We start from the raw sequence: 22,643 nt of genomic DNA, 5'->3' as shown, positions 1-22,643 counted from the left end.
TAAACAGTGTTATATCAGAAAGCATTTAGTCAAATCTGAATGAGTGAGTGTTGAGAAGAGCTGAGGATCTTCTAATATCAGTGTGTTGAAGTGTTGTTTCTCTCTCTCTGCTGGAGTGTGTGTTCACTCGAGTGGAATAGAGGTTTTTGTACGAGCGTTTCATTAGATTGTATCACTGTGGGTCACATTCGGTGGAGGAACTAAACTGGTGATCAAATGTAAGTCTATTTAATTACATATTTAAACAGTATTAATAATGTAGATCATGCCTTATATATTTTCATAAATAACTGAAATAATGCCTTATATTTTTTCATAAATATTTGTAACCAAAGTTAAAATGTTTTATATTATTTGAAAATTCCTTGTTACGTCTAAAATTGGTTGTTTGTCATGAGTTTTAGTGTATTATAATTTTTTGGAGGTGTAACAATGAATAGATAATATTATAATGTGTTAAAACCTTGGTTACAATTATTGATGAGATCATATTATATATTTGTAAAAACAATATATAATTAATACATTAAAAATGTTTTTTTATATAATGCAATATGTATAAAGGCTTTAATTAAAGTGTTACTGATATTTTTGTATAATTATTTAATCTAAAACAATGATATTATTATAAGAATAGCATTATTCCTTAAAAAATAAATAAATAAATAATGAAATAAGATTCTAAACATATTTCCACACTGTGTCTCACTATGAGTTTAATCAGTTTATTACAGGTTTGTTTTTCCTTCATTTATTTCTACACTGAGTTCATATTTAGTTCATCTTTTATTGTAAAAATCATACATGGAAAAAAGAGATTTGACATCAGAATGTAAATGTTTCCGGGGTGTCTTTGAATTCAATCCTCTGTAGGTTGATTATTTTCATTTCCATCAAACGATGTGGCATCCTTTCGTTCATAACACATTACCCAGTCCATATTAGTATAGATATCCAGCATGATATTTTTCCCCATTGAGATCTGATGTGTTTTCAAAGTGTTCCTTTAATTTTTTTGAGCAGTGTATTTTAATTTCAGGTATATTTTTAATACATTTAATACACATTTTTCACCTGGGTATACATAGGCTATATTACACAAGTTTGGAGGAGTTTATATAGCAGAAGTTAGTGGTTTGCAGGCCTATAAGTGTCCTGCGCCAACAAACCATACATTTTTATAACATTTTACGTACCTCATCAATAATGCAAATCAGGTAAGATCGCGTAAGATCGGGTTGGCCTATGGTTGCAAGTCAATTACGCTTGTCATTTTTTCTGAACTCAAACGCTGCAATGGATCGGAAGAATTATGAGCAGATAGTTCGGTACAAATTGAAAGGGGAATATCCAGCACTTTTCACTAAACGGGACAAACTTCTTCTTCGAAGAAAAGCTGCTGTCTACGAAGCTCAAGGTAAGATAAGAAAAATCATAACCCTTTACTATATGTCATCAATTAATCGAAAAATCTCAGCACTCTCTATATTGAGCATGCATGCTTTTATGACCTTTATATACACCGGTCAAATAAGTAGGGTAGCCTACATACACCCCTTAAACACCTTTTTTTAGTTAATGATCTGTAAGATTGGGGCTTTATTAATGCTGCTCATTGATTCAAGTACATTTTTTGACATTTGGGTATAAAATATAATTATATTTTTATTATATAATATAATTCTACAATATATGGTGTGAAAACGTTTGAGTGCTGCTCTATTCTGGTTGAACTGTGGCTACTGCAGTTTAATTTTCCTATTGGAAGTGAGGGTGCTCTGTGAAGTAAGCAGGCACCAGCTCACCACGGCCTTGCCTACAGAGAGACGCGGTCTCCAGGTTCACCCCCACACCCACACACACACTTTTCCCGCATTTTTCAAATATTGGCAGTGGGTGGAGTCAGGCTCTGACCAGGGGTTTAGTTACCCTTTAAGAGTCATTGACACTATCCAACATCATGGCACAGCTGTGCAGTACAATACACATGACATTTCTACATTCTACATTTAAGACATTATTACATTGTAATAAAGTATAGGTTGTCCAGGTGATCTGGCTTATTAGATGTCTCTAAATCTATAAAATTGCAATAGCATTTAGGTTTATTATATGGAAAATATATTACCTTGTATACAAAGACAAGTCTATTAATGAATGTGAGGAATAACACCCCATTACTTTGCATTAGGTTTTGCAATTTATAATTAATCGATTAAAATATATTGATCCCAACATTTTTTTCTTTCAGTAATCTACAACTGTAAAACACTATCACATATATTACATTACATTGTAAAGATGTGCTATTATCTTTATGATATCCAGGTAAAGACTTAGAGTTTATGTGAGCCTATTTTAACTTCTTTTTTTTTTTTTAGGAGAAGAGCTATATTACTGGCGCTATAAAGGGCTTTCCAAAAGCATTAAAACTAAAGTGGTCTGTGGGGCTGATGAGGCTAACAGTATTTTTGAAGATTTTCATGCCAGCCCTACTGGGGCACATTGTGGCCAGACTAAAACTAGGGAAGCAATATCGAAGAGATATTACTGTGGGTATTACTGTGGATATTACTAGACATCAACAAGTGGGTAAGTCAGCACTACAATTATTTAATGATAAGATTTGTTATTTCATAGTCAGTTTTATATAACTTTTTTTCTATATTGTTCAAAATGATTAATAAAAATGTTACCCTGGTATTTACAGTACACATCTTTATTAATGAATTGCCATTTTTTCATAACATTTTATCATCAGGTTTCCCAATGCTCAGCTTGCCAGGCCAGTGGTGCATCGATTAAGCAACCAACACAGTACACTCCCATAAAGGCTAGTTCATCCAAATACTGATAAGGTTCCAGTGTAAAAGCTATTACTTAAAATAAAATGTGTGCTTTATTAAAAAAAAAAAAAGGTATAGAAAAGATGCTGAGTGCATTTATCACAAAATATAAATTATCCTGCCATTTGTTAGATCGGATGAAATCTCTCCATGTCAGAAACTTAAATCCAGCCCCGGATGCCGGATCCCGTCAAAAGATATCCTACACATTGTAGCTTTAAATGATAAATTATGTAAATGATATGTCAAATAACAATAATATGAATAAAAGATAAATCAACTATATAAATTACTAATGATTAAATTATAAATTATGTAAATGATATGTCAAATAACAATAATATGAATAAAAGATAAATCAACTATATAAATTACTAATGATTATAAATGAATATGAAGTTAAATATAAAAACAAAGAAAAACAAAGAAAATAATCTTTGAAATAAAGAAAATAAAATCAATGTATGGTTTTAAAGTAAGTAAGCTCTCTTAAAGTAAAACAGGTTGTTATTGAAAACCCTTAGATCCTTCACCAGGCAGTATAAGTTAAGTGTCTGGATGAAAACTATTTTAATGTTAAAATCTTTTGCTGCAAGGTTTCTCAGCCATTTGAGTTGGTGGGGATGGACCTAATTGGGAAATTGACAGAAACCAAGCATGGACATCAATACATATGCGTGATGATCGATTACTTTACCAAATGGCCCCAGGCTTACCCTTTGACATCAAAGGCAGCCAAGGAAGTGACAAAATGCATCATTAAATTTGTCCATCAGTTTGAAGCCCACAAAAGGATTCTTACTGACCAGGGGAAAGAATTTGTCAATGCTGTAAGTACTTCATTCAGTCCTATGCAGAAATTCACTATGTTGTTGAGAGATTATATATTACTTTTATAAATATATATTTTTTAAAACAATGTTCCCTTATGATTGCAGATTAACAAAAGTGTGTGCAAAATTCTCAACATTAAAAGAAGCCTATGCTCGCCATATCATCCACAAACAAATGGACTAGTAGAGAGAATGAATAGCACAATTCAGAGGTGGGCCCTTATTTGTATTCCTTAATAGACCACATTAACATATAACACATACAACATTTGATACTTATGTGTCATTAAATGTGTATGTGTTTATACTTATTGTATGTGTGCCTGTCCACTGAAATTATAATATATATATATATATATATATATATATATATATATATATATATATATATATATATATATACAGACATGGCTGCGAGAAATGACAGCAACCGTTGTACCCCAGGAGGCCGCTGACCCCCAGTACCTGGACCAGTTTGAGACCTACGATCCAACCCAGAAGTACGACTACGAGCAGCTAGCCAAAATCTTCGGAAAACTCACACTCAACCTCGTCACCAAGGCCTGGGCCAGCGAAAGGACCAACCTCGATCTAGAGCAGAAGGCAGCCGCACTACAGCTCCAGGCCACAGAGGCCCTGGAGGACCGAGCACTGCTCAGAGCCAGACAGCAGATTGCAGCACGACTGTGACGGTGCTCACCCAAAGCGTCGGAACGAGGCGTCAAGAAAGATTCTGGAACCAGCATCATCCGCTGTCCAGAACTCCAAGCCCAGACCGTCGAACCTGGAACCACTCTCCCCAGAACACTGGTGAGTTCGAGTCTTCTTACACAACAGATGAAGACAGTGCAGCCGCGTCTGACACCGACACGGAAAACGAACACTGACACCTACTGCTCCAGGTCAGGACTGACCCGCAGTTGAAGTAACCAGACCAACTACCCTCACGATTGCAGTGACTACACAGCACAAACAAACTTTACCAACTACACTGCACACCTCAGAGCCGCTTATACTACCTCCGCTGTGTACAACAAGGTCATGTGGGCCTCTGATGAACAGACCTGTCCTCTGCCACCAAGGACGCCCATGTGCTGAACACCGCAGCACCAAAGCCACGCACGGGACATCAAAGCATGTGGCATACCAACCTCAGCGAAGCAACAAGACTGTCAAGGACATCCATCGCTGAAATTTTTCCTCCCTTTCTCTCTCTCTCTCTCCTTTTGCCTCTAACAGGATGCTGTGGTGGTTCGCGAGAAAGCAGCCACAATCGGACATCTCCAGGTCCGGCATCCGGCATCGCATTAAGAGAAAACACCCCCGACTCCTGATTACCAAGGCAGGACTCACACTCAGAAAGTCTAACACTGTGATGTACATCTCCACGGTCACCGACCACGCCCCGACACTCGTCTTGGCTTTCATCCTGTACCAGACTCGACGAGACGTGAGCATCCACACCCAAGCTCACAAAGCCGTGTCTGGCGGTTTCCTACGAACCCTGGAAAAGGGGGTCCCACACCATCGACCCCCTCAACTTCATTTGAGCTGAGTCATCAGCCTAGCAGCCACCTGCTATTGGACCATCATGATCCACCTGCCATCCATTGTGCCTATTTGTTGTTCGATGAAGTCCATCCCCAAGCCTTCATCCAACACAAAGGGGGAATGTAGCGACAATGCCTGACATGCGGTCACACGCTGTTCCAATTAGTAAATCCTTATCTCCAAACACATCCGTCGTTGTCTTTTCAGACAACGGGTCTGTGCATGGTGCCGCTAAGTCTACCATGAACAGTCAAAATTGCAATCTGTTGCTCCCCAGAGGGACATTTGAGTCACAAAAGGAACCCTGTTCTGCAACCCTGTATTTCAGCATGGACTCCCTGTGACTTTACAACCTCATGACACACACACACACACACACACACACACACACACACACACACACACACACACACACACACACACACACCATTCATGGAGCTTTTCAGAGAAAAGTACCCCTAAAATGTTGATATGTATTCCTATGTTTCTCAAAGTGTCGTCACTTGCCATAACGGAAACACTGACAACTTTATTGTGTGTTTAATCAAACTTTATTTGTGTGTAATTATGCATATAAATGTAACGTTATTTTTCCCCAATCTTTCCCTGTCATAATTGATATCTCTGTAATCCTCTCCATCTAACGGAGTCGAATCTTGACTGCAAAGTACAATAATATGCATTTGTTCCAGGAAATATCATACTTCTAAATATGATCCTTTCCCTCATAAAACACATGGTCAAAGGGGGCGTGTTTTTCTTCACACAAAGAGAATTTTTCCCGCTTCAGGAAAGGCAATCTGATTTGCTGGGCCTCGGAGAGAAGGCGTAAACAGAGGTCTGTTAAAAGGCAGAAACCCCCTCTGATCCCTGCTCTCTCTCCTCTCTCATCGATCCCACTTCCTCGCTTCTCCGGTCTCCTCCTCCTTCTCCACGTGCAGCGCTGCTCCGGTTGGACAGGCCTCGCCTTGGCCTCTGGGACACATGGCCCGCGTCATGTAAAAGCCTGCCGTCTTTGCAACCAAGAATTGCAACCTCTCCCGTCCCAGGAGATGAACTTTCTCGGTAACATTACAGTCAGTAAGCCTTTTAAACTTCACGGCACTGGAAGACCCAGCAGAAACAGGACACGTCCGCGCTGTCCGCTTCCCGCTTCCTGCCTCAGCCTCACCAGAAAGAGCACAGAATTCTGCAAGTATATTGAGTTGATAAAAGCTGTTTTCCCAGTGTCTCGTGAATCTAGGTTTCTGTATGTAATAATTACTAGCTTTTCTTTCTTTCTTTCTTCCTTTCTTTCTTTCTTTCTTTCTTTCATTTCATGTTATCCTGATCACGTATTTTCTTGTTTGGTTAAATGTGTGTTTGTTTTATTGTTTGTATTTTTTCGTACGTTTGTATTTGTAGCTCATATAATCTTTAGTTTTACATGTATTAAAATCCATATATCCTTTTAACTGTCTCTGTATTTGAAAATCCACCTTATAAGTCAATGAAACTTGAAAAGATCCAATTATTAGCTACAAAGCTCGATATATATAGACTACTTGAGTAGTTTTAATTAATAAACTCAGAAAGTTTGATGTCTGTGGCCAGGACATAAACTTCCTTGAAGTTTGTGAATACCTCTTCTTAACCCTCAGGGGACCACAAACGCGCCCGCGCGTTTTGCTCGTTTTTTTTTTTTAGCAATGAAAATAAACACCAAATGCTCTGTTAATTTTAATCTTTCATTTTCGTGTAATACATCAATCGATCCTGTTCAGTTTCTATTTTTTTTCTGTATACTCACAATAAAAATAAAGTGTTTTGCTTTTTGACAAATAAAGAAAAATTAACATGATGCGATTTCTGCCTTCCCTCTGTCCGTGAACTCCCATTTGAAACGCGTTCGAAAATGATCAATAACTCCGCGAAAATTTAGTCAAACAGGCAAACAGACCCACGGGCATAAAGCTTGAGATCGCATCTGTTAAAAGAAGTAACTTATATAAAAAACAAATATTCTCAGTTTCTGTAATCTGTATAAAAAGAGAGCGACTCCTGTCGAGCTCATTAGGAGTTCATTCACAGTAATGTGACCACTCCCCGGAGAGCGCGTGCTATTCAAACGCAAATTCTGAGGGGTGTGAAACGCCCATCAGCTGTAAACACAGCGCGTCGCGATCGAGTGAGGCATAATATAGCCTACCTTATGGAGAAACGATTCCTCAGAACAGTGCTGATGAGGAGCAATATCTCCTGATATGAGGAGCAGATCCCGCTGCGCTGAGGAGTGAGGTAGGCTGTTTTCTTTTCTCACGTGTGGAATAACGTTATGGAATAACGTTAGTGTAGGCCTATGCAAACCGCAAAAAGATGAATCGCATTTCTATAATATGACTCGCCTTTCTGTGAGATGAATGAAGGGTACATATTTGTAAAGACTGTTTAGCCTGAATATGAATCGCGTGTCTGTGTGTGAAAGAATAAACTGCTTTGCTATAGCCTACTGAGATGAGTAAAAATCCACTGGAATATGTTGAAAAAAATGTATTTGTATAAGCAACGTATTAAACTGCAAAAAAAAAAAAAAAATACTATTTTTGTCAAAAATAAAGTCATAGACTAAGATGTTAGATGTTCCAATGTTGGCTATATTCAAACTAATGAATACATATGATAAAATTTAGGCCTATAATCTTTTTTCTTTTTTTTTTTTTACAAAGAAAGAGTACACTTGAAATATTGTTGAAATTGTAATTATTGTTGTAATTGTAACATTTTTAATACAATAGCAAAACATATTTACAAGAGAAATGTAAGCGAAATCTTAAATGGTCAATATAAGTCTTCTTCTAAATACATCTTTTGTCGTTGCATTGTGGCTCAGTCAGTGTCACACCTGAATGAATGGCTCATTAGGCAGTCATTATGCAGAATGGGTGGGGAGATTATGCAGAGATTATGCAATCTAAGGTGTAAACTACTCCTCCCCCTTGCATATTGGCTTTCCAAGCAAAACCTGTTTTACACCATTTAAATCAATGTATTTTTTTTTTGTGAACGATAAAGCAAAACTATTTTCACATAATTTTGAAGCTAGAACACAAAGGGACAACATCCATTAGTCAAAAGTCTTGTGGACACATATTTAATATGTGTTTTGTGGTCTTAATTCAGCAACTTTCATTTTAATTTTTTCCAATAACCACGCATAAACATTATTCTCTTAAAAATACAAACATCTACATACACGTTGCTCGCATATTATGGTAGCCCTGTTTGTGCTATATAGAGTGAATTTACACCTTTGCCATTAACATGTTTATAAATAACTGAAAAAAGCACAAATGTCAAGGCATGTCAGAACATCTCAAAGGCCCCCAAAACACTGTGGTCCCCTGAGGGTTAAACCTAGGGTATTTCCTATGAACGTGTCTATTGTGTTCACGGTAACATATTCATCTCTGATAAAAAGATTTAAGGAAATTAGAAGTTGTGCATAATATAGTATGCCAGGACACTCGCAGGGCTGGACTGGGATTTCTAGTAAAACTGTGGTGGGTGACCTCGGGTCCTCAGGGGGTTCGGGGGCATGCCCTCCTCCGGAAGAAAATGTTGTGCATTTTAATGTTAAATTCATAAATCTGATGCACTTTGAGAGTTCAAAATGAAGAGCTCAAACTCGTATTTAGTGTGCAAACTGAACAAAGAAAAACTCAAACCGCTTTTAGTTATAGTCTGGATCTATTGAAGGGTTTTTTGGGGAAATAATCAATAGAAAACTACACAGTAGATCCTCAACAACACGACATAATGGACGGCACTTCGTGGAGGAGGAAAAAAGTTATTTGTGACCCACAATATTTTTTGTATAAAGATTTAAATGCAAAAGAAAAGGTATGAGAGATGGCTGTTTTTGTCATTTGTATGTTTTAATTTAAAATGTTTGCAACATCAACATAAGTTCATGTTTAAATGTTTTGCCACTTGCTTGAGCAACTTAATATATAAATCTATATAGAAGTAGGCTAATGCATTAAATAATACTTTTTTTTTTAAATGTATTCGTTTACACATGAATAGGCTCTACTGTGAAATAGTGTAGATATATATAGGCTACTGTGTACAAATAGAATTGCAATGCTGATAAAACTTTTTTATATTATTTTATAAAAATGCTGATAATAAAAATAGCTTATAAATCTTGTGTTTGTGGTAAAGCCGTGGATCAGTTGCGCACTGCAAACGCAGCATCCGTGAACACACAATAATGCTGCTCCTGCGACGCATACGCACTGCAAATGGAGAAGCCTATGTGTGAAACAGGCGTAATCCATACCGAGTCGTGTGGTTTCCTCCAAGTCCTCTAAAGAGACACAATCCTCTATAGGGACGTCCCGCGTGACGTCACGCCACTTGGAGCAGCCATCTTGACGGAATAGAAATGCTAAACCGCCGTGGTGATACTACAGCTCGTCGCGAAATATTCCTATCATGCCCGAGCGATGCTGTGCAGTTGGATGCGATCAGATACGTGATCATACAAAAGGAATATCTTTCATGACACAGGACCTTATTACAGAACGTAGGGCATAATTATATGAACGCGTCACCACCACATTAGCACCAAAAACATTTTTATTTTTTCTATAATTAAACTAATCGAATATTCAAAAATTGTGACTCATGTAATCTCTTGTTTTTCCCCCCAAATCTTCACTCACGTCTCGATTTTCTAAGGGGATTATAATTATAAACGTTTCTTCCTAGGTTCGCTTTTAATTAGGCCTATTCATATTCTTTATTGTGGTAAAGTAGAAAAACGTTGTAGGACAGATCGCCTACATTTTTACTTGCACGTCAGATTCATTTTAACACAGTTTGTGCTTGTTATTATGTAAGGCACGTCAAGTTCATTTGTAAAGCGCGTTTCACGCATGCGGGTGATTTTTATTTTCGCTTTCTCTGGCAGCGCAATATCAAACATAGCTTAAATGTCTTGCCCCTGTGGAAGATTAAATTCGCTCTTCATACCTTTTACAACAAGTAGAAAACATGAAGATATCAGAAAATAGATCGATGGTCTCTTTCCTCCTCGTGTCCCACATCCCTCTCAAAGCGCAGTGTGGTATGGCTTCATGTGGAATACGCATGAAAAATCTTTGTGTGGAATTTATTAAACAAACTTTTTTTTTTTTATAGATTTAACTTTATTATATTATTTAAGTTTCCAATATTTACTGATATTTATTTCAATGATTTACAGGCTTTAGTGTGTTGCTTCTTTGGCGGAATCAAATAAACAGTACTTTTTTTTTTAATTTTCAAAACAACCCCCCAACCACCGCAGGTAGTTGGTCCATTACCACCGCAGGTAGTTGGTCCATTACCACCGCAGGTAGTTGGTCCATTACCACCGCAGTGGTAAAAAACTGTCACAGCCCTATAACCCGAAAGTAAAACAGAGAATTTTATAATTAGCCTAATAGATCCATTGCCGCTGAGTAGCTGACGGCTGTATTCCGTCAAAATGGCTGACACGCAGCTAGGGGTCACGTGACTGGGAGATCCCTATATAATCTAATGGTTTAAATGTTTACTTCTAAATCTAATCACACTCAAGTAACATACGCAGAGATGACGCACACACAGCACATCTGATCAACAGAAGCTCTGAGGTGCGAGCTCATTATCATAACAACCAATCACAGCCGTTCAACGGCTCTGGAACCAATCAGCTTTAGTCGTGTGTTACACGTGTTGTTTGAATTTAAACAAATAAAAACTTTTTTAAGCATCTTTGGAGAATGTATTAATGATGCATTTCAAATAATATGATGTTGAAATCCTTGTGGGAATTTCAGTAGAACAAGCGTATAATGGACAACAGCCTTTTAGAAAGCCTTTTACAAGCACAAACTAGTAAAAGTGAACATCATATTAATTTTAAGTATATGCACAATAAACGCGCACATTAACCCGATCACTCGTTTAGCGTTCATGTAAACACTACATTCAGATTCATCAATGGGAATGAATTCAGTCCAATCTAAACACAAGTTGTTCATGTAAGCGTATCTGCAGAGTTTCTGTCCAGCTCTTAACGCTGAATGTGCTCTTGGATGGTTAGATACATGATGGACTAATGTAGAAAATAAATGACTTAAGGTCATTAAAAATATATTCTGGGATGAATATATTCTAATCCTGCTTTTTTGTCATTAAGGGAAATCATCTTGTCTCAGATACAAATTTGAATGTAAATGATAAAGAATGATATTTATACATGGTAATTTATGACTGGATGTAACTTTTGATACTTTGCAGTAAAAGTGTCTCTCCTGTTGACTTCGTCCCATCAGTGTGGCTGTCATGAAAACAATAGTGAAGACCACTGACTTTATTAAACACTTACACATTAAAAACAGCTGGTGTTTCTGCTTCACTCCGCATCGCCCTCATACTGTGATCTGAAACACTGACAATAAAACATCCCAGTGCCATAATCAATATCAGCTCTAACTCTTATTTCATATCAAATATATTACTACCGATAAATGTATATTTTTTAATTCTTTAGAAACTTTGCTAATCATTGATATTGTGTAGTTTGTGATCCTCCATCAGCAGCTGCAGTTTCTCTCAGCTGTATCAGTGCAGTCACTGTGACGTCTGACTGACAGAGGTTTTTGTACGACTCTTTATCACTGTGTGAACACATCTTTACTGTTGATATAGTGATAACTCTGACAGTAATAATCTCCTGTATCTTCAGTCTGGACTCCACTGATGGTCAGAGTAAAATCACTGCCAGATCCACTGCCACTGAATCTAGATGGAGTTCCAGTATTACGGGTTGATGCATAATATATGAGGAGTTTAGGAGCTTCTCCAGGTTTCTGTGAGTACCAGGCTAAACAATGTTTACCAGTATTCACAGTGGACACGTGCACATTACTGCTGGTTTTACAGTTTATTCTGACTTCTTCTCCTGGTTGAACTGCTGGTATTGATGGACTCTGAGTTACAGTGATCTGTCCTCTACACTCTGAAAGAAAACACAAACGATAATGATATATATGATGATATACAGTATATATATATATATATATATATATATATATATATATATATATATATATATATATATATATATATATATATATATGTTATGATAATTAATAATCATTATAAAATAATAAAATTAATAAAAAATATAATAATTATTGTAAAAACTGTATTACACAGACCTTGAATAAACAGTGCAATGGTCCAGATGAAGATGCTGATTGTGTTCATTGCTGTAGTTTAGTCTTGTGTGATGATGAAGAGTGTGTTCTGTTCTGCTCTCAGTCATGAAGTGTTAAACTCACAGCACTATAAACACTCTCAGAGCACTGAAGCATGTGCTGACAATGCAAAGTGACTCTCTCTATTTAAATCATTATCCTGAAGACTGTAGATCAGTCACAAACACATTATCAAACAACTTCCTCATGTTGAGAAATGCTAAGCTATTATACACACATTTCTGAAGAGTCTATTGACAGAATCATACATATTATTGATTCAGTCATTATTAATATTTAAATTGCACTTATTTAACAACTGACGAGGAAACTATTGATTTAAAGACATTAATATTAAATATTGATATATTAATTATATTAAGTAAGTATATTAAGCTGTAAAATGTTGAATTTTAATATAGCTACTAGTCGTGCTTCATTAAGCACACACACTTCTCAAGATTTCTTAAACATTGTTTTCTTGACAGCATTGCTTTAACTGTGTACAAACTTCTGATAAACGTTTGTTTTAAAAAAGTGTGGATTCACTTATAATCAAATGCAACATAGACGTTTCCTAAATGTGTGTTTAATATTTGACAGGGGACATTTGACAGACGTACAGTATGGCAGATTAAACTCTTAAAAATACATCTTCCAGATGAAAACACATCAGATAGCCGTGTGTGTGTTGAATGTGTGCTATAATGTCATCCATTTGGCCTAAGCTTTTGTCAACACTTTACATTACACACATAAATGCTTATTTTACTGATTTACATAAAGATTTACAAACTGAAGATAATTTTTAGATTTTATTTGTCTATGATTTAGTAGCCTTTTGATCACATAAATGACAGATCTAACATTAAATCTTGTTTGGATGTTACAGGGACCGATGAACACACACAGCCTTAGATGCAGCAATCAAAGGTTTTGAGTAAGTATACTACAGAAAGTAATTATAAAAATAAATAAAAAACATATATTTGTTGTCATAATTATGTCATTTTAACCAGAGTTATTACAGCTGTTTTTGATTCTTGATTTCTGATCACTTGTTGCAGAGCTTTTGTAGTGGAGCAGAGCCTCAAAATAACAACAACCTTAAATAGAAATATAAAGTATAATGATTTTGTTACTACTGATGCAATTAGTAATGACTATGACAATAAATAGTTAATGACTATGTAAATGGTGTAATTAAAATGAGTGATGTATTCTGTTTGAACATTTCTGTAGGGTCTGAAGTGTCCGCAGACAGGAGTGAGCTAAGCTGTAGACCCACCAAACATTTGCTTAACACCGGCACTTTATAAATACAATGATTATCCTGTTTTTTACTCTCAGTGTCACTTTCATTAAAAAAGAAGTCATGAAAAACCTAAAAAAGGGTGTGTGTGAGAAAGACGTGAGTTTAACTTTAGCAATGGGTTTTTTTCTTTTTAAATTATTTTTATGCAGATTAAATTATTTTGCCCTTTTCCCATAAAGAGACTTAAGAATATTAAAGTATATAATATTTCCATCAAACTGAACAATTACAAGACAACAGTGTCAGTGAAGAGGCTCGAGATGAAATATGAGGCATCTGATGAGTGAAGAAAATATCAGAATATTTATGACAGAATGCTATTAAACACAACAAAACATTTGAGATTTGATGGAAATGACACTGTGGTGATGACACTGATTTGCTTCATCAGCAAAATTACATTATTGTTAATGTTCTATGAAAAGGAGATGAATGTCAGTAATTCTGTAGTCTTCTACAGAAACATTAGACTTTATTTGATGGTTTGTAACCCCAGTATATCTCCAGAAACTAGAGAAGTAGTGTATTCCAGTAACATGAAGCTCCTGTGAGGACGCTGAACATCTGCTGATGGAGCTGCTCTATTCTGAGAGGAACACAATCACCCTGATGATGCAGATATGAGTTTCACTGTCTGACACTTTATTCTCTGAAATGAGTCAGAAGAGTTGGACTAAAGGAGAGATGAGGTTTGTTCATATTCATCAGTTTATAATGAAACACTGTCAGGGTCTGAAGCCTCTGGACTGCTGAGATCGTCTTTGACTCGGTTAGAGAGTAAGAGCTCGAAGAGTTCAATCCACAAAACTAAACCATTCCTGCTCTATCTCCATGTTCTGGCTCTGTGGGCATCCTAATTCAGTTCACACACAAGCACCTATACAGCAGTCTATAGATTAACATGACGGCACAGGCTAGTCAATGAGATGAATAAACGTAACTCCACAACAAGTTACATAAATGCATCCACTAACCTTTCAGAAACGTCCATGTACAGTCTAAGGCTCAATCCCAATTCACCCCTTGCCCCTACCCCTTGTTTTCGAGTGTACCCCTTGGCCCTTAAAACAGAGTTACAATGGCCAAGGGGTTGAAATATTCCCCTACGAAATGGAACAACCCTTCATTAACCCGATACGTCATCAGTCATCGACGATGGCTCTGACGTTACGGAAGCGATGAGTTTTTACAGGATTTCTCCATGACAACGACTGACAACGACACCAATATGCCGTCCTCCGTTGTGACAGTCTCTGTCGTATGGGCAGTATGCATCTTTCTGCACTTGTCTGCCGCAACTTGGTCAAGAAAGGAAGACGTCTTCAACGCCTGCGAATGCTGATGGATACGTCTGTGGTATGTAGGATGGACAGCAAACATATTAACATATTTTGCTGCAGTTAGCCTAGCTAGATTGTGTGATATGTGTGCTGGACTGATAAGATGGAATACCATGAACAGAGATAGGCATAAATACATGGACATAAAATACAAATAAATTTATTTTAAATACTGTGTGGAAAAATTTATTTACATACAAATACAAAATACTGTGTGAAAAAATGTATTTAAATACAAATACAGTATTTTGTATTTTGAAAATACACTAAATACATGTGAAATTAGCCATCCAGTGCAGGTCACAGTGAATGAAGAAACTACATAGGCCTATTGCTGGCCATTACAAATAAACTTGTGCAAAATAGCAGCCATTTATATACTTATAACCAACTTGGTAACCAACTAGAAGTCCTGATCTACGTTTACTGGCTGGCTCATGGACTGTCCTACTCAGTTGTATCCCGGGTTTTCAATGTGCCCAAGTCTACAGTCCATCGCATCATCCACAGAGTTGCACGAAATATAATGACCAACCTGAAGCGAGCCATTTCTTTCCCACTGGCAGGAGAGCTTCATGCAGTTGGTCAAGGATTTGTCCAGCTATCAGGAAGCCCTGCATTCAGCAGTGTTGTGGGAGCAATAGATGGCAGCCATGTCAGAATTAAACCTCCTCAACAGTACAGATTAGACTACCTGAATTACAAAGGATTCTATTCACTTAACATACAAGCAATGTGATTCTAATGGCAGGTTTCTAGATATCTTTGTTGGTTACCAAGGATCAGTTCATGACACACACATCATGAAGAACAGCAGCTTTTAAAGGGCAAGACAGTATCCTCCCACAGGTTACATCCTTCTGGGTGATGGTGGCTATCCCTGTTTGGACACACCTGTCTGCCTAATCACACCTTACAAGGAGCCAGTTAATGGGCAAATACAAGGGCGCTTCAACTATTACCATGCCAGGGCCCGCAGCATAATCGAAAGAGCTTTTGGGATGATGAAAACCAGATGGAGGTCTACCCTTTTCAGAGCCTTAGAGGTTAAACCCTCATTTGCACCTCTGGTTATTGCGTCCAGTGCATTTCTACACAATGTGTGTCTAGATAATGAGGACTTGCTGGAGCCAGATGAAGATGCAGATTTGGACATCCTTGAACCCCAACCACCCCGTGAGCCCCTAGCGGTTAACGAGAGCTCTGGGAATGCTATAAGGGACAGACTGGCTGCCCTGGTCTCAGGCCATGTGCAAGACCCTTAAGGATGTCTGTACTGTGTATATAGTTTGTTAGCTATGTGAAAAATGGCTATTTGCCATTGTATTTTTTGTTGCTGATGCTGTTTATAGCATCTCATGGATGTGAATATGTGATTTTATTTTATACTAATAGAACAGATAGTTTGCATGTTATTTGTTCACACAATCTTTTTATTGACAATATTGCATTTTCTTGCAATATATATATATATATACAGGTATATATAAAATAAATACTTTGTATACTTTGACAATGTATATATATAAAAGTCATTTCATTTCAATGTGTCTATTGTTAACTAACAGAAAAGAACTATACAACACAGGATGGGGGAAAACATTTCAAAACAACAATTGATGATAGTGCAATCACATTGTAAACATTATCATCACACTAACAGGAACTTGAGTGATGAAAGGGGAAATCTATTTCAAAACCAGCGCAGAATTATATTACATTTTAATTTATATTATATTCTAATTATATTTTATCTATGAGTTTTTCAAACAGGCCTAATAACCTATCCATTTTTGCCTCACTGTCCTCATGCCGCTTTTGCTCCTTAGCACTTTCCTCTATTAGAAACTCCACAATAGACTTCCTCCTCTTCTTTTTAGGTGAGGGGTTTGGGGTTGCAACAGGAGAGGCTACAGAGGTATTGGCTGTGTCTGAGGCGGTGTCTGGACTGCTGGGCTCGACAATATCCTAAGAGAACCAAAAAAATAATAATTCTAGGAAACACTTTATAATAATTCCTGCAAGGAATAACATTAGTTCAGCATTACCCTTATTATAGAGTGCTACCAAAGAAATAAGGTAATGGTGTATCATTAATAACAATATCACATTACTATGTACATTACAATTCTCATATCAAGTGATCAATAATCAACAACACTTCAGGCCACATAGCGTTGTTAAAATAATTACAAATGCAATTTCAGCTAACCTTTAAACCTTACCATGAGAATTGTTATCGGATCAGCATCAGGACCAAAAGATGCAACCACAACAGGAGGGTCCATTGAAGGCCTGGCACCCAACACCTCGTGCATGTCCTCAAAAAACTGCCACGTGGCAGCGGTTACCTCGCCAGCATCCGTTCCAGATCCTGTTTTGGGGGATTTCTGGTCCTTAAGTGAATATAAACAAACAATGTCTACATTATATTTACAAGATTACATTGGACGTTTATGGATTTCCTTGACCGTTTGGAATCCCTCCATATAAACCAAGCTAGAACCACACTGGTCTCTGCTTACCTTATTTTTTTATTTATTTCAGATTTCCCCACTTCTTGGAGACCTGTTGAGAAGTGACATGTCCCTGCAGGCCAAGTTCTTTGATCAATGTCCTGTATCATAACAAATAAGATATTATTGTCATTTACCACACATACCACAGTAGTACAGGTAAAATGAAATAGCGCTTCCCTGGAATCATTAGACAAAAGGGAAATGAATAAATATTAAAAACACACTGCAACACACAAACACCAGGTCAATGTACAGATGGTGGGACCTGGTGTGTTTAATATTGTAGCATGATATGAATGAGTAATTTTAACAGGAATAAAAACAATAATATATATATATTTTTTTATACAGTCAAGCATACTAATCAAATGACTTACTGTACTCCCAAAGTTGTTTTGCAGAACTTTTGGACTTCAGAAATTCTCATTTTGTGCTCAGAAACGGATGATCTGTCTGGTTTCCTGTGGAGTCCCTGGAATGATGTGAAGTAGACATTACTGAGAATAATGGTTACCAGTGCTAGCCTTTTCTCCATACTGTGACAATAATGGTTACTGTAAGAGCCAAATTAATATTTCAATCATTTGTATTTTAGTATTGTTTGTTTGGAGTGTTGATTTTAACTGATTTTAAGCACTAACTAGAGGTATCATATTTGTATCTTTCTTTGAATTCTGATATTTCCTGTGTTTTCTGATGTATAATATATGTTCTGTTGTAACGGTGGCAGCCCCCAAATCAAATTTGACTCAAATTTAAATTTAAATTGTTCGGGCGCCAGACAAGTATAACTTGACAAGTAAAAAAAAATAATAATGAAGTTCAATTTCCCCGAAGATAACTCAAACCACTGTTACACAAAAAAAGAAAAATAAATTCCTTCAAATACCCACAATAATGTAGAATAGGGCTTAAATGACACACAGTCAGAAATTGAAGGGTTTGGTCAAAAATATATATTTTAAGAAAACATTTTGCAAAAAAAAAAACAAAAAAAACAACTACACAAAGTTACATTTTCACAGAGTTTGTATTTTTTCTTTACCTCACATGACAAATAACACAAGATTTAAGATCTAAGGCAAACAGACAGTAAGTAGGTTGCTGTTCAAGTTCAGTTCAAGATTTCACAAACAACAACAAAATCACGATAGTCCTTGATTCACCATCATGCCTTAAAGTTCGTTCTTTTTTTTTTAAAACTCAGTTTGTGTTCAATTTTCAACCAAAATAAAGAAATGAAAGAAAAAAAACACAAAGGAAAATAAATACTTCAAACAAGTGTTTGTGTATGGGTGTGTGCGTGTACAATGAGCGTGTATGTCAGTGTGTGTGTGTGTGTGTGTGGTGGTGGCTGCGTGAAGCAGTCTGTGTAGCGGCCGCAAATCCTGGGCCGGGGAAAGAGTTTGGAGACTTGGCGTGAGTTTGGCGTGAGTTTGGAAACTCGGTGTGAGTTTGGAAACTCTTGGCGTGAGGTTAAAAGATGATGGACATCACCACTAGTACCTGAGGCAGGCGAACGAACCAGGCTGGACTGTGTTGCACCAGGCAGGCAAACGAACCATGCAGTAGAGCACTTTCTCCGTCACTTTGGCGATCGCACCCAGTCAGCACATACACAAGAGATTCCAGCAAAGAATACCAACGACCTTCAGCTTCAGGTAGCGTGTGTCCCACTCCGATACCAACCTACACGTTTGTTTTGTTTTTACTCGCGCCTCCTCTTCCGTTTCTAGCTCTCTTTTATATTAAACTTCCTCATTGGTTTCCACCCATTAGAAAAAATGAAAAGCTGATATGGATTTCTTCCATATCGCTACACTGTTTCTTTAATGGTTACACCCACTGGGGGGCGGAATACTGAACTTGAAAAAGTTTGTGCACAGAAAAAAGGAGAAACAGTTTTCTTACCATTTGGTCTGTCATTTAAGGATAAAACTTGTGTTTAAACGTTTAAGGTAACACAAGTTAAAGGTTGAACAAATGAAATCATAGGATAGGCTACAGGAGCCAACAGGATTTTGTATATTTTTGTAATTTTATGTTTTGATTAAACTCGCACTTGTTTACGGATTTTTGACTGACTTCTGTGACGAGTGAGAACAATTTTTCCTGCTAATACCAGTGGCGTGAACCTAGGGCTTTGCATTTACATTAAACTTATATCACACATCAAATTATTTAACAACTCACCAATTAAAAATTAAAAACATAGCTTCATTAACGTTACCAGGTAACTAACATTAGTAGCGCTGGCTACCGAGACAACATGCAAGCGGCTAAATTAACGATCTCTTTTTTTATGATTGTTTTGAAGAAAATCACCATATTAGACTACGTTTGTAGCCGAAGGTCTCCTACCCCTTCGCCCTACCCCTCTATCACAACAAGAATTGGTACACCCTACCCCTAGAAAAGGATCGGCCTCTTCTGAACGGAGGCGGAGCAGAAGCTCATTTGCATTTAAAGGGACACACACAAACAGAGCGTTTTCCCTCACACCCTAAAAGGGGCAACTTTGACAAGCTTTAATAAATGATCTGGATGGTATTTTGAGCTGAAACTTCACAGACACATTCTGAGGACATCAGAGATTTATATTACATCATGTGAAAATGGGCATTATAGCTCACCTTTAAATTGTTACCGATATTAAACATTTCCCATCCTAAACATAAAGGAATAATAAACAATCAACGATCATGTGAAATTCACTGGCACTTCCACAAATATCATGTAGTGTGTCAAAATAAATAATCGCAGAGTCGACTGGTGTTGGTGATGATGTCACAGATGAGCAGCACTTTTATCCAATCAGAGATCAGCAATCAGACGTGATCATTCATGACTGACGGGTTTTTAGTGAGATCGTTTGTAGCTGTATATTCGAGTGATCAGTGTGTCAAAGTGGCATAAATATACAGTTGTATCTACAGTAAAGAGTGGGAGAGTGACCCAACTCTCTAAACGTGGATTACACCTGGTGGGACTCGAAGGCTCTTTATGAATATAACTGTAACTCTGAGAGCACAGTTGAATGACTTCATTGAAATGGAGTATGGGACTATGACTCCTGTCCATCATATTATGATATGTTAAGTGATTATTATGAGAAAGTTTATCATTATTACAATAACGTTTTTACATTATATTAACACTCATTATATTTTTCTTAATTTGTATCATATTCACATATTTATGGTTTTAGAACATTGTTAAGGGTTTCTGTCATAAATGTGCATCAGTGTGATTTTCCTTAAAAATGGTGCTTTTAATCATTTTAATTTTAGCGTCTCATTCGTACGTGTGTCTTTCTATGCAGGGATGAGAGAGTAGACCTTCTGATGTGAAGTGAGAAATGTCTCTTTCTAGATGCTCGTTAAAGTGCAGGAAAACTCTCTCGCTGACAGATAGGGAACTCAGTAATATAAAGATGTGAAGGATGGAAGTGCATTTTATACAATTGAGTGGCTTTACAAGAACAAGTTTTACAAGCACCACTCACATGTTCTACACATTTTAGTCCAGTTGAGTAAGGGATATAAGATTATATGTTTACTTACATCATAATAAATGAATAAAGTCTGTGAAAGGTTTGATATTGTGTAGTTTGTGATCCTCCATCAGCAGCTGCAGTTTCTCTCAGCTGTATCAGTGCAGTCACTGTGACGTCTGACTGACAGAGGTTTTTGTACGACTCTTTATCACTGTGTGAACACTCCTTTACTGTTGATATAGTGATAACTCTGACAGTAATAATCTCCTGTATCTTCAGTCTGGACTCCACTGATGGTCAGAGTAAAATCTCGTCCAGTATTTGCTGTTCCACTGCCACTGAATCTAGATGGAGTTCCAGTATTACGGGTGTTTATGCCATAAATCAGGAGTTTAGGAGCTTCTCCAGGTTTCTGCTGATACCAGGCTAAGTAGATTCTGTATATTCCTACATCTATATTACACTCTATTGTTGCTGTTTGACTCTGTTGGACAGTTTTAACTTCAGGTTGAGTCAGAGTCACTCCTCTGGATTCTGAAGAAGAGAAAAGAAAAACTATTGGTGTTTAAAACTATTATCATCATATACTTTTACAAAAACACCACAACCAGACTTAGTTTTTACATCTTACCTTGAATAAACAGTGCAATGGTCCAGATGAAGATGTTGATTGTGTTCATTGCTGTAGTTTAGTCTTGTGTGATGATGAAGAGTGTGTTCTGTTCTGCTCTCAGTCATGAAGTGTTAAACTCACAGCACTATAAACACTCTCAGAGCACTGAAGCATGTGCTGACAATGCAAAGAAGTGGGCAGGATTTACTACAGCTTGTGCTGATAACAAACTCATAAACTCTACATAGAAGATTTTACTGTCAGAATAATGTTATTGAGCCATTTAGTGATTAATTGACATATTTATTAATTGTGAAATATTTGTGTTTATGTTTGTCAGGCTGATAAGACACTGGGTTTTGTCTGGAGAATCATGAATGTAGATCATTTTAAACATATGTCATACGCAGCAGATTCTCTGAGTTCAGTTCTGTGCTACACCTTTAAAAGCATGTTAACAATGAGAAATCAAGAACTAAATAAATCAGTTTGACTATTTAGAGTCATAATAAAAAAAAGTCCATTATGGTCTTTGGAATCAATGTTGACATGTTGCTCTCTGGGAAATATTTTCATGACTTTTTTCCCACATTTTCCACATGCATGAAGTTCATCAGGACTCATAATCAGGTCATTATATATTAAACAATGTGCATCTGAAATGTTCAGAATTATTGATTCATTTATTTGAAGCTGCAGGTTTTTCTGTGAATCATGATGATTGATCTGCATATGAAGAACAGAAGCATCATTATGAGAAACTCCACAACATCATCCATGATCAAAGAGGTCAAAGGTCACCTCAGAGGTCACAGCTCATCAAATATATTTCTTTAAACAGTGTTATATCAGAAAGCAT

The sequence above is a fragment of the Abramis brama genome, assembly GCF_963993115.1.
Source record: "Abramis brama genome assembly, chromosome: 20".
Classification (NCBI taxonomy): domain Eukaryota; kingdom Metazoa; phylum Chordata; class Actinopteri; order Cypriniformes; family Leuciscidae; genus Abramis; species Abramis brama.
Note: the sequence above shows the minus strand (reverse complement) of the source record.